At 48.5% G+C, this 12,186-nt stretch overlaps 1 long non-coding RNA gene across 2 annotated transcripts; it reads right to left on the bottom strand.

The window, feature by feature from the left end:
* Window positions 1–1,136: 1,136 nt before the first annotated feature.
* LOC129042693 (uncharacterized) lies at window positions 1,137–3,485 on the bottom strand. Of its 2 annotated transcripts, XR_008504188.2 has the most exons (4): window positions 3,353–3,485; window positions 2,710–3,184; window positions 2,387–2,489; window positions 1,137–1,390 (listed from the first exon to the last, which is right to left on the bottom strand). It is a non-coding gene; the product is annotated as an uncharacterized LOC129042693 (long non-coding RNA). The 2 variants fall into 2 exon arrangements; XR_010127131.1 differs by having other exon boundaries at window positions 2,387–3,184.
* Window positions 3,486–12,186: the final 8,701 nt, after the last annotated feature.

Here is a 12,186-nt window from a genome sequence, read left to right as displayed (position 1 = left end):
TTAAACCAAACTGAATTTAACATGGGTAAGACACATTAAATTTCGTTAAAGGGCCATGAGGTTGAAGGCAACTTTCACCTCCAGAGCCCCTGCCTTCTGTGCCTGGATGCCCAGAGGTTCATCAGCCTGTGACGTCACGTGGGATATCATCCATCCTCCTCTGAGAGCCCCAGCAGGGTAAAGATATGGCAAAACCCAGACTGTTGTATTCATCGCTGTGTACCTAGAGTCCATCACTGTACTAGCACACAGTAGGGCTCAGAGGTGCTGCTTGCTCAGTAAAGGACTGAATGAACACATTGATGGCTATAGCCGGTGAGCGATGCACCAGACGGGTGCTTGCATTCCTCCATGCTTTGGCTCCATCCAACCCATCTGCTTCCTCTACAATGTCTTCTTCCCGTGTGGACCAACAGCAGCAACAGCACCTGGGGACTTGTTAGAATGCAAACTCATAGGCTGCTCTCCAGAGTGCCCAAGTTGGGAGCTCTGGTGCTGGCGTGGGGTGCAGGAGTCTGTGTTTTAATGCACCCACCAGGTGATTCCAATGCTAGCTCGAGTTTGAGAGCTGCTGCTCGCCATGACTGTTTCACAAATTGCACAGCACAGCCATTCCTTTGTTGTTCCCTCTATCTGGGATGCCTTTCTCCCTGTCTCTGCCAGTAGCAGGCTCACTCATGTTTGGGGGACTCTGAACATGCCACCTCCTCCAGAAAGTATCCCCAGATCCCCACAGTCTGGAGGAATAACTCCCTGGAGATACTCACAGGCTGTGCCTGTCTCTTCAATCCCTGGTTTATTCAGGCCAGAGCTTCCTGCCTCCCCAACTGGGATGTAAGCTCCTTTCTGCAGTACCAGGTTTTCCTCAACTCCCCAGCCCCTGGCTCTATCGAGCCAAACTTATAGTGGTATTCAATAAATGCTGTTGGTTTGGTTTTTTTTTTTTTTTTTTGGGGGGGGAGACGGAGTCTCGCTCTGTTACCCAGGCTGGAGTGCAGTGGCGTGATCTCTGATCACTGCAAGCTCCGCCTCCTGGGTTCACGCCATTCTCCTGCCTCAGCCTCCCGAGTAGCTGGGACTACAGGCACCCACCACCATGCCTGGCTAATTTTTTGTATTTTTAGTAGAGACGGGGTTTCACCGTGTTAGCCAGGATGGTCTCGATCTCCTGACCTCATGATCCACCCGCTTCGGCCTCCCAAAGTGCTGGGATTACAGGCATGAGCCAACATGCCCAGCTTGCTGTTGGTTAGAATAATACCACAGAGCATCAATCTAGCCTGCTTCTAGATATAGACTCACAAAGAAGAAAGCCAGGTGGCACACAGCGATTTTTGTCACATTCTCAGGAGCGACCTCTTACGAACGCATGTCTCTTCAAAGTGCATTTCTGAAAAAGAAACAGATAAAATTACTCCTAACAGTGAGGAAACGAAAAAGATTAACATAAATCAAGCATTGCCCATCTGTCAGCACTGTCTTTGCTTTTTTCTGTCTTATTATTCCTCACCACTCAGGTGGATATGTGTAATTATTCCTCTTGAAGACAGTAATACTCAGAGATGATAAGTGACTTGCCTGATGTCACACAGCCCAAACCCAGACACCTGTCACTGTAATGTTCTTCCAACATTCCAGTCCACGTAAAAGGGATGGATACAGTAAGATGAGAAAAAAAAAAGCTTTTCGGAGGCCGAGGTGGGTGGATCACGAGGTCAGGAGATCGAGACCATCCTGGCGAACATGGTGAAACCCTGTCTCTATTAAAAATACAAAAAATTAGCCGGGCGTGGTGGTGGGCGCCTGTAGTCCCAGCTACTCGGGAGGCTGAGGCAGGAGAATGGTGTGAACCCAGGAGGCGGAGCTTGCAGTGAGCCAAGATCGCGCCACTGCACTCCAGCCTGGGAGATAGCAAGACTCCGTCTCAGAAAAAAAAAAAAAAAAAAAAAAAAAAGCTTTGCAGGAATTGACTTTTTCTACCCTTGTTTACGTCATCCCCAAACTACCATCTCTTTTACAAAGGCACAGTTTCAGCCAATGGGAGGCATCATGTGTAGCTGTTGCTGGCTAACAGAAATGTTTGTCATTCCATAGGCTGTTTACTGGGTCGGGCCTTATCGGGTTAGACTCCAACTCGGTTTAAAAATGAGAGTCACAAAACAAGTGCTGGTGAACAGTCTGTTACTCACTTGGCATTAAGTAAACTCCAGCAACATTATAAACAGCCCAGGGGCAGACAGCTCGGGGGAAAAGGACATGGACCCAGCCAATGCCTGCCCTGAGTCTGCATTTCTGAATTCTCATGTAAACACTCCAAGTTCGTGGGCTGTGCTGTGTCATGAACTAAATGGTCAAATCTAGCATTTACACATGTCTGCCGACTCACCTGGGTTGAAAATCCACTCACAATGCAGTTCTTGCCTTGTTCGGAACTTCAGTTTTCTGATCGGGTAGCCGTGATGACAGTAACAGGATCTACTTCTGGGTGGCTGTGAGGATTTGGGATATGCATTAATGTACCTGTTCCACTGCCTGCCCTGGCGCAAACTCAGTGAATCTTCGCTGCTGATGTCTATCCAGCGCCCAATCTGAGCTAGGGTTTTTACACATGCTGCTTCCAAATTCTCATAGCAAAACCATTACTGAAATGTGATTCCTGAGGCTCAGGGAGAGAACACAAACAGAGGCAAAGCTGGCAGGTAAACGCACCTCTTCTGACTTCACGCCACTGCTCCTTCTCTTCCAGGCAAGGCCTTCAGGCCGGTGAGGGTTGGTGTCATTTGTGGGACAGAAGAGCCCAAATCAAGCTGAGTTGAGGCAATAAATACCCTATCCTGCTTCCAGATCAAAGTCCTTATTTAAAATGAGTATGTCATGTGTAGTAGGGCAAAGCCCGCCACCTCCAATGCCTCTCCTGTTCCCCCAGCAGTGCTGTGAGAGAGGTGGCAGATGTGGCATGGTGGCCCGCATACACATTTGCAAGCTTGAGTTCTGATGTCAGCTCTGCTCCTTATCTTTTGTATATCCTTAGGCACATGTCTGCACCTCTGAGTTTCCACTGTTTCCTCCCCTACAAAACGGGCAGAAGGAGAAGAACCAAGCTTCCTTGTTCTGAGGATCCACAGGTGCAGAGCAAGGCAGAGTAGACACTCCATAATGGTGGCCAATTGTCCCCCAATTCATGCTAAGGAGGGAAAAGAAAAGCAGAGATGTTAAGTGCCTTACCCAAGGATATTGGCTTAGTGAGAGTTGGGACTAGGAACTAAACCCTGGAACTGTTCCATGATAAAGCCACAACTCCAATGTCCCCAATCTCACCATGTGCCAATGCTCCCATCCCCATTACACCAACCTCTGCCTTTAGGAAGTTGCCAGTCTCCTAAAGAGAATAGAAGTAGCTCACAGACCGTTGAAGTACAAGTGGAATCAAAGCACCTGCAAAAAAGGCACAAGCTAAAAGATGTGAGCGGTCTTAGGAGGGAATAATCCTAGTTTGGAGAAAGGTTCTAAGCTTCCAGGAGGAGGTGGTGCAAGTGTTGGCTCTTGAATGAGCAAGGTTGGAAGTGCAGGAATGCTGGCCTGGCGTGTGGAAGCCTGCCAGGGGCTGGGCATTGAGACGGCCCTGGGGCAGACCTTGGAGAGGTTGGCAAGGCTGCACTGGGAACAAAATGTGTGCTTCTCTCTGGATTCTTCCACCTCCCACTTCCCTCCTGGGGAGTGACCCAAACCCTCACCTTCCATCCTGTGCTGAGTCCTAGTGCCCTGAGTTGGGAGAGAAACCAGTATCCACTGTGCAGTTCCTTGCCAGGGACACTGCTAGGTCTCCAATATAGAAACAAACCTCTGCACAGTAAAGATCAGATCGGCAAAGGCAGTTGCTTGAACTCACAAGGATGGAAGGGAAAGAAGCCGGGATTCCAGCTCCATTATCTCTGGTTCCCAAACCCAGCATCTTTCCGTTAAAGGCCAAGAAAGTCTTTGTATTTGGAGAAAAATAAAGCCCTGTGGTGGAATGGTAGGGCCTCCTTAAATCATGGCACAGTAGGATTATTAATTGCTTAGTAGCAAACATCTATGGAGTGTTTGCTATATGCCAGGTACTCTTCTAAGGGCTTTTGATATTTTAACTTAATTCCTCACTGCTGCTGCTGTGCCCTATAAAGGAGGCACTATTATTATAATCAGCTTCTATTTCACACTAGGAAATTGACACACACAGTTTAAGTAGCTTGTCTAAGGGCATATGGTTAATAGGATTTAAAGATCGGATTTGAGTCCAGGCAGCTGGGATCCAGCTTACAGCTCTAACTAGAGTAATGTGTGAGGTTGGTCAGGCTGTGCACTGCACAAGGGCACCTGGCCATGGGGGCACAGAGAAGCTGAAATCCAGCTGGGATTCTGCTCTCTGGGGCTGCTTGGAGGAAGAGGCACCACTGTGTAACTTACACACAAGAACTGCCAAGCCACGACTAGCCTCCTGGAAATGCCAGCTGCTGACTGCACCGTGGCTTTTGCTGATAGCATGATTGATTTTTTTTTTTTCCTTTTTAGATCATGACCTTCCCAAAGTCATCTAGGAGTACAGATAAAAATGCACAGTGCGTGAAAACCGTGAAATGGGGTCCCGCCACCAGCCATGGTGGGGAAAAGCCTTTAAACACCACCCGGCTCTGACATTCTTTCTTTAGGTGATGAAAATGAGCCCTGGAAGTCTTTGCATGGGGCTCTGGGCAGGTATGCCAGGGCGTGCAGGTGCACACCACTGACCCAGCCGTCCCTCTTCTAGGAATCAGTCTTCATGCAACTCTCAGCAACCTCTGCCGAGATCTCTGTGGACGCATTGTTTGCAAGAGCAGATCATCAGAAACCACCCAAAAAATCGTAAAGAAGACACTGGGCAAATCAACAATGGCATGCTGAGATTTGGATTGCCAAATTGACCTTGAAGTGAAGGAGGCAGATTTGCTTGTAATAACAGTGAAAGTGATACAAGATCTACTTGAAGTGCAGAACATCCCGTTCACCATGAGACATTGGTAAATAATGTTTTCATGTAAGTATACATATTTAATCATTAGGTTGAAGGCAGCAAAGAGTGTGGTTAAGTCCAAGTGTTATGGACTAAGACTGCTTGGGTGCAGACCTTGGCTCCTACACTAGCCAGGTGAGGATGGGGGAGTTACTGGACTAATTTTTTTTTTTTTTTTTTTTTGAGACAGGATCTTGCTCTGTCATCCAGGCTGGAGTGAAGTGGCACAATCATGGCTCATAACAGCCTCAAACTGCTGAGGTCAAGCAATCCTCCCACTTTAGCCTCCTGAGCATCTGGGACTACAGTCATGTACCACCATGCCCAGCTAATTTTTAATTTTTTCTGTAGAGGTGGTGTCTCTCACTATGTTACCCAGACTGGTCTTGAACTCTTGGTCTCAAGTAATCCTCCCACCTCAGCCTCCCAAAATGCTGGGATTACAAGCCTGAGCCACCATGCCCAGCCATGTTTGACTTCTTGCCTCTCAGGATTAAGGGCTTGGAGGGAGCCTGATATCCCGGGTTTGAGTCCTGGTTTGCTATTTCCTTTCTGCGTGATCTGGACCAAGTGACTCATTCTGAGTGTGTCTCAATTTCTCTGTGTGTAAGCTGGACACGCAGACGGTACTTACCTTAGTGAGCAGCTGCATGCTGCCTTCTTAGGAGGTCTAGGGTACAGTAAGCCCCCAGGAGTGTTAGTTATGCTGAAGCCTGCAAGAAAATGCTGAAGAAATGCACACAGCCAACGTTGGTTATCTCTGAGGAATGTTTACTGTTGGACTCACACATTTCATAGCATTTAAGATTTTTGAAAGTAGGAATAAGTGAGTCTTGCAATTAGGAAAAAAAATCACGAATTGCAAAAGAATACCTTTGCAAAAGGCCCTCTTGGAGAAGTAACTGTGTCCTTTTAGCACATTCCCTAGAATAAAGGGCCAGTGCACTCAAGCAGCCTGGAGGCCACCCCTCTGCGTCACCATCTCTACCCTACAGTGCACTGGGCTTTCCATTGTCACTGTTCTTACCCCTGGGGGCTGTCCCTTGATAGGTCAGCCTCTCCTATAGTTCTGGGAGCTGTCCCTTGATAGGTCAGCCTCTCCCACAGTTCTGGGAGCTGTCCCTTGATAGGTCAGCGTCTCCCACAGTCCTGGGAGCTGTCCAAGGATAGGGATTATAGCTAATTGATCCTCTCTGCATCTCTGGGGCCTGGTGCAGTGATTGGTACATAGTAGTGGGTGCCTAATGAAGGTTTGCTGAGTACTTGAGGGATTACTGAAGGAAGTTACTTTTGTAGCCTGACAATAAACACACTCCCTTCTGACCCCTCAGGAATGCTCTTGGCACCCGTTCCCAAATCAGGCCCTAAAAATGAACACTGTGTTAATGACACAACAAAACAAGACATTCCAGACTCAGCCTGGGGCGGCTGACTCTTGAGGCTGCCATGCCTTTGGCCAGCAGCTGCAGAGGCTGTCCTCAGGGAGGGGACCTCCAGCCCTTCCAGTCCAGAGCCACAGCCTCCTGGGACAGACAGCAGACCGTGAAAATGAGGAGTGCAGCCATGGCCACAGATTCACTTTGTATATTAACAGGAAGAGTTTTCCTTTCCATACATGCATCAGTGTGCCCTCCCTCAAAACAAACAAATAAACAAACAAGCAAAGATAAAAGAAAGAAAAGAGGAGGGACAGAGGGTGGGACATGAGAGGGAGGGAGGAATGAGGGGAGAGAAAGGAAGAGAGAGAAAGGAATAAAGAGAGAGGAAAAAAGGAGAAGGAAAGAACAAGAGAGAGAGAGAGGGAGCAAGGAAGGAAGGAAGGAAGGAAGGGAGGGAGGGACGTGTACCTTTTGTAGACAGACCCTCTATCTGACTGCCCCTGACATTACTTTAGAGAGATTAAATAATGAGAATTATTCCTCTTTTGTAAACAACACCAGGACAAGCTTGTGGGCCATATGATGCCTGCGAGTTCAAAATTCCTGACGCTCTTTTCCATTTTACAGTTGAGTAAACTGAGGGGCTACAGTTTGCCTAAGGTCATTGGGAGTGAGTAAGTGTCCAGCAGAGAGATTTCTGATTTCCCAGTCCAGACCGTTCCCTCTGCTCTGACCCCTTGAGGCCAAGGGTGTGAACATCCCAGAGGCAGGATCTCTCATGGGAGGAGCCCGGCCTACCTGCCTCCTTCAGATCCCTAATCCCACCTCTTCCCAGGAACCCACTGTCATCGTGGAAGTCCACGTGGCCTTTTTAACGGATGCTGCCAAAAACAGTGCTTCCAGCCCCAGGAGTGAGATCAGGGGTGAGAGACTCAGGTTACTACAGAGATAGTGGGGTCAGGGAAGACTAGGGCTTCTCTGAAATTGTAAGTCAAGGGCAGGGACACTGATGCTGATGTCAGCATTGGAGCCAGAACAATGCGAGTGGGAATATCAGTTCTTTTTCTTCTCAGCTGGGTGAGTTTTGACAAGTTATAGAACCAGTCTGGGTCTCAGTATACTAAGGTCTAAAATGGGCTAACACACAAGGCTGTATGCAAAGTCAACTTAACATAAATGAGGCCCTAGCCCCAAGTAGGTACTCCTTGCCACGTGGCTTTTGTAGGAGAAAATTGAGTTCTGTGGGTTTAGGAGGTGAGTCAGCATTTGGTTGTGGGTCAGTACAAGGAGAAGTTCCACCCTTCATGTCAAGACAAAGAAAGGCCAGCTCAGGCCTTATATACTCAGCCCCCCAGATGTGCAGGGGAGGGAGAGGGGGGTTTTGGGGGAGGGCTTTAGGCTAGGGTTCTTTCTAAGAACATAGGCCCAGGAAACAAGGCCTCTGGTCTTGCCTCTACCTCAATTAGCTGTGTGACTTCCGAAAAGTCACCCAACCTCTTTGAAACCCATTTTTCAGAACCATAGCAGGGAAAATAGCATCTCGCAGGCTGCTTGTGTAGAGTAACTGGGTGTGTACAACGCTAGTGCGTAGGGAGCCCATAACAAATGTGACTGCCTCCATCGGCCCAGCTCCACTGAGTACTAGCTGAGAGGAAGCCCCTTCCAGGGCCTCACTTTCTCCCTGCTTGGATTCCTGTTTGTGTCCAAGTAATGTTTCCCAAATGGTAGTTTTTTGTGTACCACAATTATGATTTTTGACATAATTCAAGTACACTTTGTAAAACTCATTCCTCTATATTTCTGAAAATTTAATGGATCCCTTTGTATAAATTGAAATATAAAAATTAAAGGAAAACCAGTGTATAGCTGTTCTGAGTGGAGAAGCAGTTTGGCTGGTCATAAATCAAAGGCCTGGGTAAAAGTAAACACAATCAAAAGCAAACAAGATATTAACTTCCAGCTAGGTCTAGCTGCCGGGGGAGGTGCCCAGCCCAGAGGCTGCTCTTTCCTGGTTAAAAGGAGAGCAGAGGAGGTGTTAGCATCTGCTCTGGTGCGAAACCGAGGCCTGCTCCTTGATGTAACCAGAAAGATGCAAGGAACTAGGAAGAAATTTTGTCTGCTGTGGCTTGATTTTATTTAACACCTTATGCATGTGCCTCAAAAATGATGTTGGGGAACCCCAACTGCATCCCCCTAAGGCCCCTCTCTAGGATACGCAGGCCTTGGTGGTCTTGTTGGTCATTTCCTGTGTTAAAGGTGAGTGGGTCTGGAAGGGCCTCGTATGGTGTGGGGGGGAAGGAGAAGGCAGAGTGGAATGGAAGACATAAGGGGTGTGTGGTTGGTAAGGTGGGGTAGGGACCACCTAGAGTTCGGCCCCTTCCCTAGTACGTCCCAGTTGGCAGAGAGTCTCCTCTCAGCAGAAGCCTCTCGGCCAAGCAAAGCCTGATCCCCATCAAGTCTGTTCTGGGCGGCCATGATGCTTGGCTGAAGGCAGCAGGAAGTGAGTGGGCCTCAGGCGGAAGTTGTTCTGAAGGGCTGCAGGGTGGTGTTGATGACAGCCACAACTCACGGTAACAAGAGTGGGACAGAAACACTGAGATGCTGGTCACATGAAGCATGTGCTCAGGGAGAAGAAGACGACTAGGACCCTAACAAAGATAATAACCACAACCAATGATCCGGCCAATGCCTTCACTGGTGGCATAGGCATGGTCTAGGAAGTAAAACTGTGAGATCCACCAAATCTGTTTTTCCCCATCCTAAAGCTTGCAAGAAGCCTCCCACGCAAAGTTTAAGTAATTTTTATTTTCTCACAAATAGATTTTGATGTTAAAATTGTTGCCCTTTATTGGGTCCTGACCGTTGTATGAGCTCATCTTGTTTACTCTTCACGGCAGCCTGTGATTTGATTATGATTATCCTTCCTTTATGTCTGAGGAAAGCAAGACCCCAAGAGGTGATGTGACCAGCCAGGATCACACACAGTCTCTAAGAGCCAGGGCTAGGATTCAAACCTCCAGGCCAGGCATGGTGGCTCACGCCTATAATCCCAGCAGTTTGGGAAGCTGAGGTGGGTGGGAGGACTGCTTGAGTCCAGGAGCTCAAGACCAGCCTGGGCAGCATGGAGAAACCCTGACTCTATGTAAAATAGAAAAATTAGCTGGATTCACTGGTGCACGTCTGTAGTCCCAGCTACTCGAGAGGCTGAGTTGGGAGGATCACTTGACATCTGGAGGTTGAGGCTGTAGCCTGGACAACAGAGCAAGACCCTGTCTCAAAAAAAAAAAAAAAAAAATAGAAATCTCCAAATCTCTGACTCCATGGTATCCTGCCACAGGATGGGAATAGAACAGGGGGCTCCCATACCCAAAGGGACAAGTGTGATGTGGACTTGCTTTGGTGACTCAGAGAGATAAAACTGAGAAATAAGGGTGGACATTGCTGAAAATTGAACAGAGCATCTGGGTGTTGGAATGGACTCCCTGGGAGGCATGCGAGATACCCCTACAGGGAGTGGATCACCCCCAACATGGATGTTGGGCCCAGTGTCTGGCCTGGGGGGCATATATCAGATGCTCAGCATCACTACCCATGAATGCGCCTCCACGGGACACTTTCCACACATTACTTCCCCGTCTGCCAGTGAGCTGTGCCTCCTGATTCAGATTTTACAGACTTCTCAGCAGGACCCCAGAGACATGAAATCACCTCCCCAAAGTCATCTCACCACCATGAGGCTGAGCAAGACTTGAATCCAGTTTTCCTTTATATCTTCTGTCTCTCAAATCCTCCATCCACCCACTTGTCAGCAGGACTGTCATTTCTATCTCTAAACTTACCCCGCTCCAGCCACTTCTCGCCACCTTCCCCATCCTTCCTTGGTCTAGCCACCATCATCTGTCCACTGGGCCACTCCAAGGGCCTCTTCTTTGTTTCAACACTTAACCCCCTGGAAGTTGAGTCACCACACAGCAGCCATGGGGATCTTTTTCAAAAGCAAATCTAGTACTTTATCTTTTGGCTGAAAGCCTTCTGCTGGTCTTACAGCAACTTAGAATAAGGTCCAAACTCCCTGAGTCTCTGCAAAGCCTTCTAAGGCCCTGCCTGTTATGGGATAAACTGTGTCTCCCAGAAACTCCTATGTTGAAGTCTTAAACCCCAGGACCTCAGAATGTGACTGCATTTAGAGAGAGAGTCTTTAAAGAGGTAATTAAGATAAAATGAGGCTGCTAGTGTGGGGCCTAATCCAATATGACTGTTGTCCTTATAAGAAGAGACTGGGACACATACAAACAGATGGAAGACCCCGTCAAGGCACAGGGAGAAGATGGCAAACAAGTCAAAGAGACAGGTCTCAGAAGAAACCAGTCCTGCTGACACCTTGGACTCAGACTTCCAGCCTCCAGGACTGTGAGAAAATAAGTGTCTGTTGCTTAAGCCCGCAGTCTGTGGTACTTTCTTACAGCAACCTGAGCGGACTAACACACTGCCCTGAGACTTTCCCTTTGCTCTCTGCTCCAGCCACACACTGGCCTCCTCCAAGTTCCTAGTACTGACTATGAACACTCCTGCCATGAGGCCTTTGCATGGGCTGAACCCTCTGCCTGCCTTACCCTCCTGTACACAAACAGAAAGATAACTCTGGAAGCAGGTTGTGGAATGCATTAAGAGAGAAAGTTAAATGGATTTAATAAATATTCCCTTAGTACCCGCCTTGGGCCAGGCACTAGGCCAGCTCCAGAGTTGCAGAGAGAGATGAAGAGGTTCCTGAGTCCCTGAGGAGGGTGCTCAGGACCCAGGGAGGAGACAGACTGATTTTGACAATAGAGAAGGAGGGGTGGGATGGAGATTTTGCAGTTGGGTGAAGAACCAAAGAGGCACAAGGTATACCCCAGTCTTGGGGAGTGCAATGGACTGAATGTGCCTCCTCCAGATTTGTAGGTTAAAGCCTGAATCTCAATGTGATGGTGTTTGGTGGTGAGGCATTTGAGAGGCAATTAGGATTAGAGGAGGTCATGAGGCTGGGACCCTTGTGATGTAACTGTCCTTATAAAAAGAGGAAGAGACACGAAATCTCTGTCTCCTCCATGTGAGGACACAGCAAGAAGGTGGCCACGTGCAAACCGAGACGCGAGCCCTCATCAGACACAAGATCTGCCAGTGCCTTGATCTTGGACTTCCCAGCCCCTAAACTTGTGAGAAATGAGTGCCTGTTCTTTAAGCCACCCAGTCTGTGGTATATGTTTATGGCAGCCCAGACAGACGAAGCTGGGGAGGATAAACGCCACAACTGGCTGTCAGGAGACTGAGTTTACATCCCTATTCTGCTATGGTGACACTAGGCAAGAGTTTCCCTTCTCTGGGCTTCAGTTTCCCCATCTGTAAAGAAGAGACAATAAACCTTCCCTCTAAGCGTTTATGCCCTGATTGTAGAAGATTTCTTCACCTCAGCTGTTCAGTGCTGAGGGTCTGGAGAAGTTTTCTTTCCAGCAAAAGATGGATCCTGCGCCTTTCAGGCTTGCAGCTGCTTGGAGACACCCCCAGACCACAGTGGTAGGGGATGGGGAGGCAGATGCAGGCAGAAATCTCACACAGCACTTTTTCCAAGTACCTGGGGTCATCGCTGGGGCTGAGTCATGCAGGTCTGGGGAAGCATGGGACCTACCCGTCCCCTCCCTGGTTAAATATTTGCCAGCTTTGGCCCCGTCTCCAGAGGAGTTCGACGAACCAGCCTAGCGAATCCATCTGGATATGGCCTTGTGCACACGAGGGCTTAGG

Source organism: Pongo pygmaeus, chromosome 7, assembly GCF_028885625.2.
Source record: "Pongo pygmaeus isolate AG05252 chromosome 7, NHGRI_mPonPyg2-v2.0_pri, whole genome shotgun sequence".
Lineage (NCBI taxonomy): Eukaryota > Metazoa > Chordata > Mammalia > Primates > Hominidae > Pongo > Pongo pygmaeus.
Note: the sequence above shows the minus strand (reverse complement) of the source record. Positions and strands in the feature narration are given on the sequence as shown.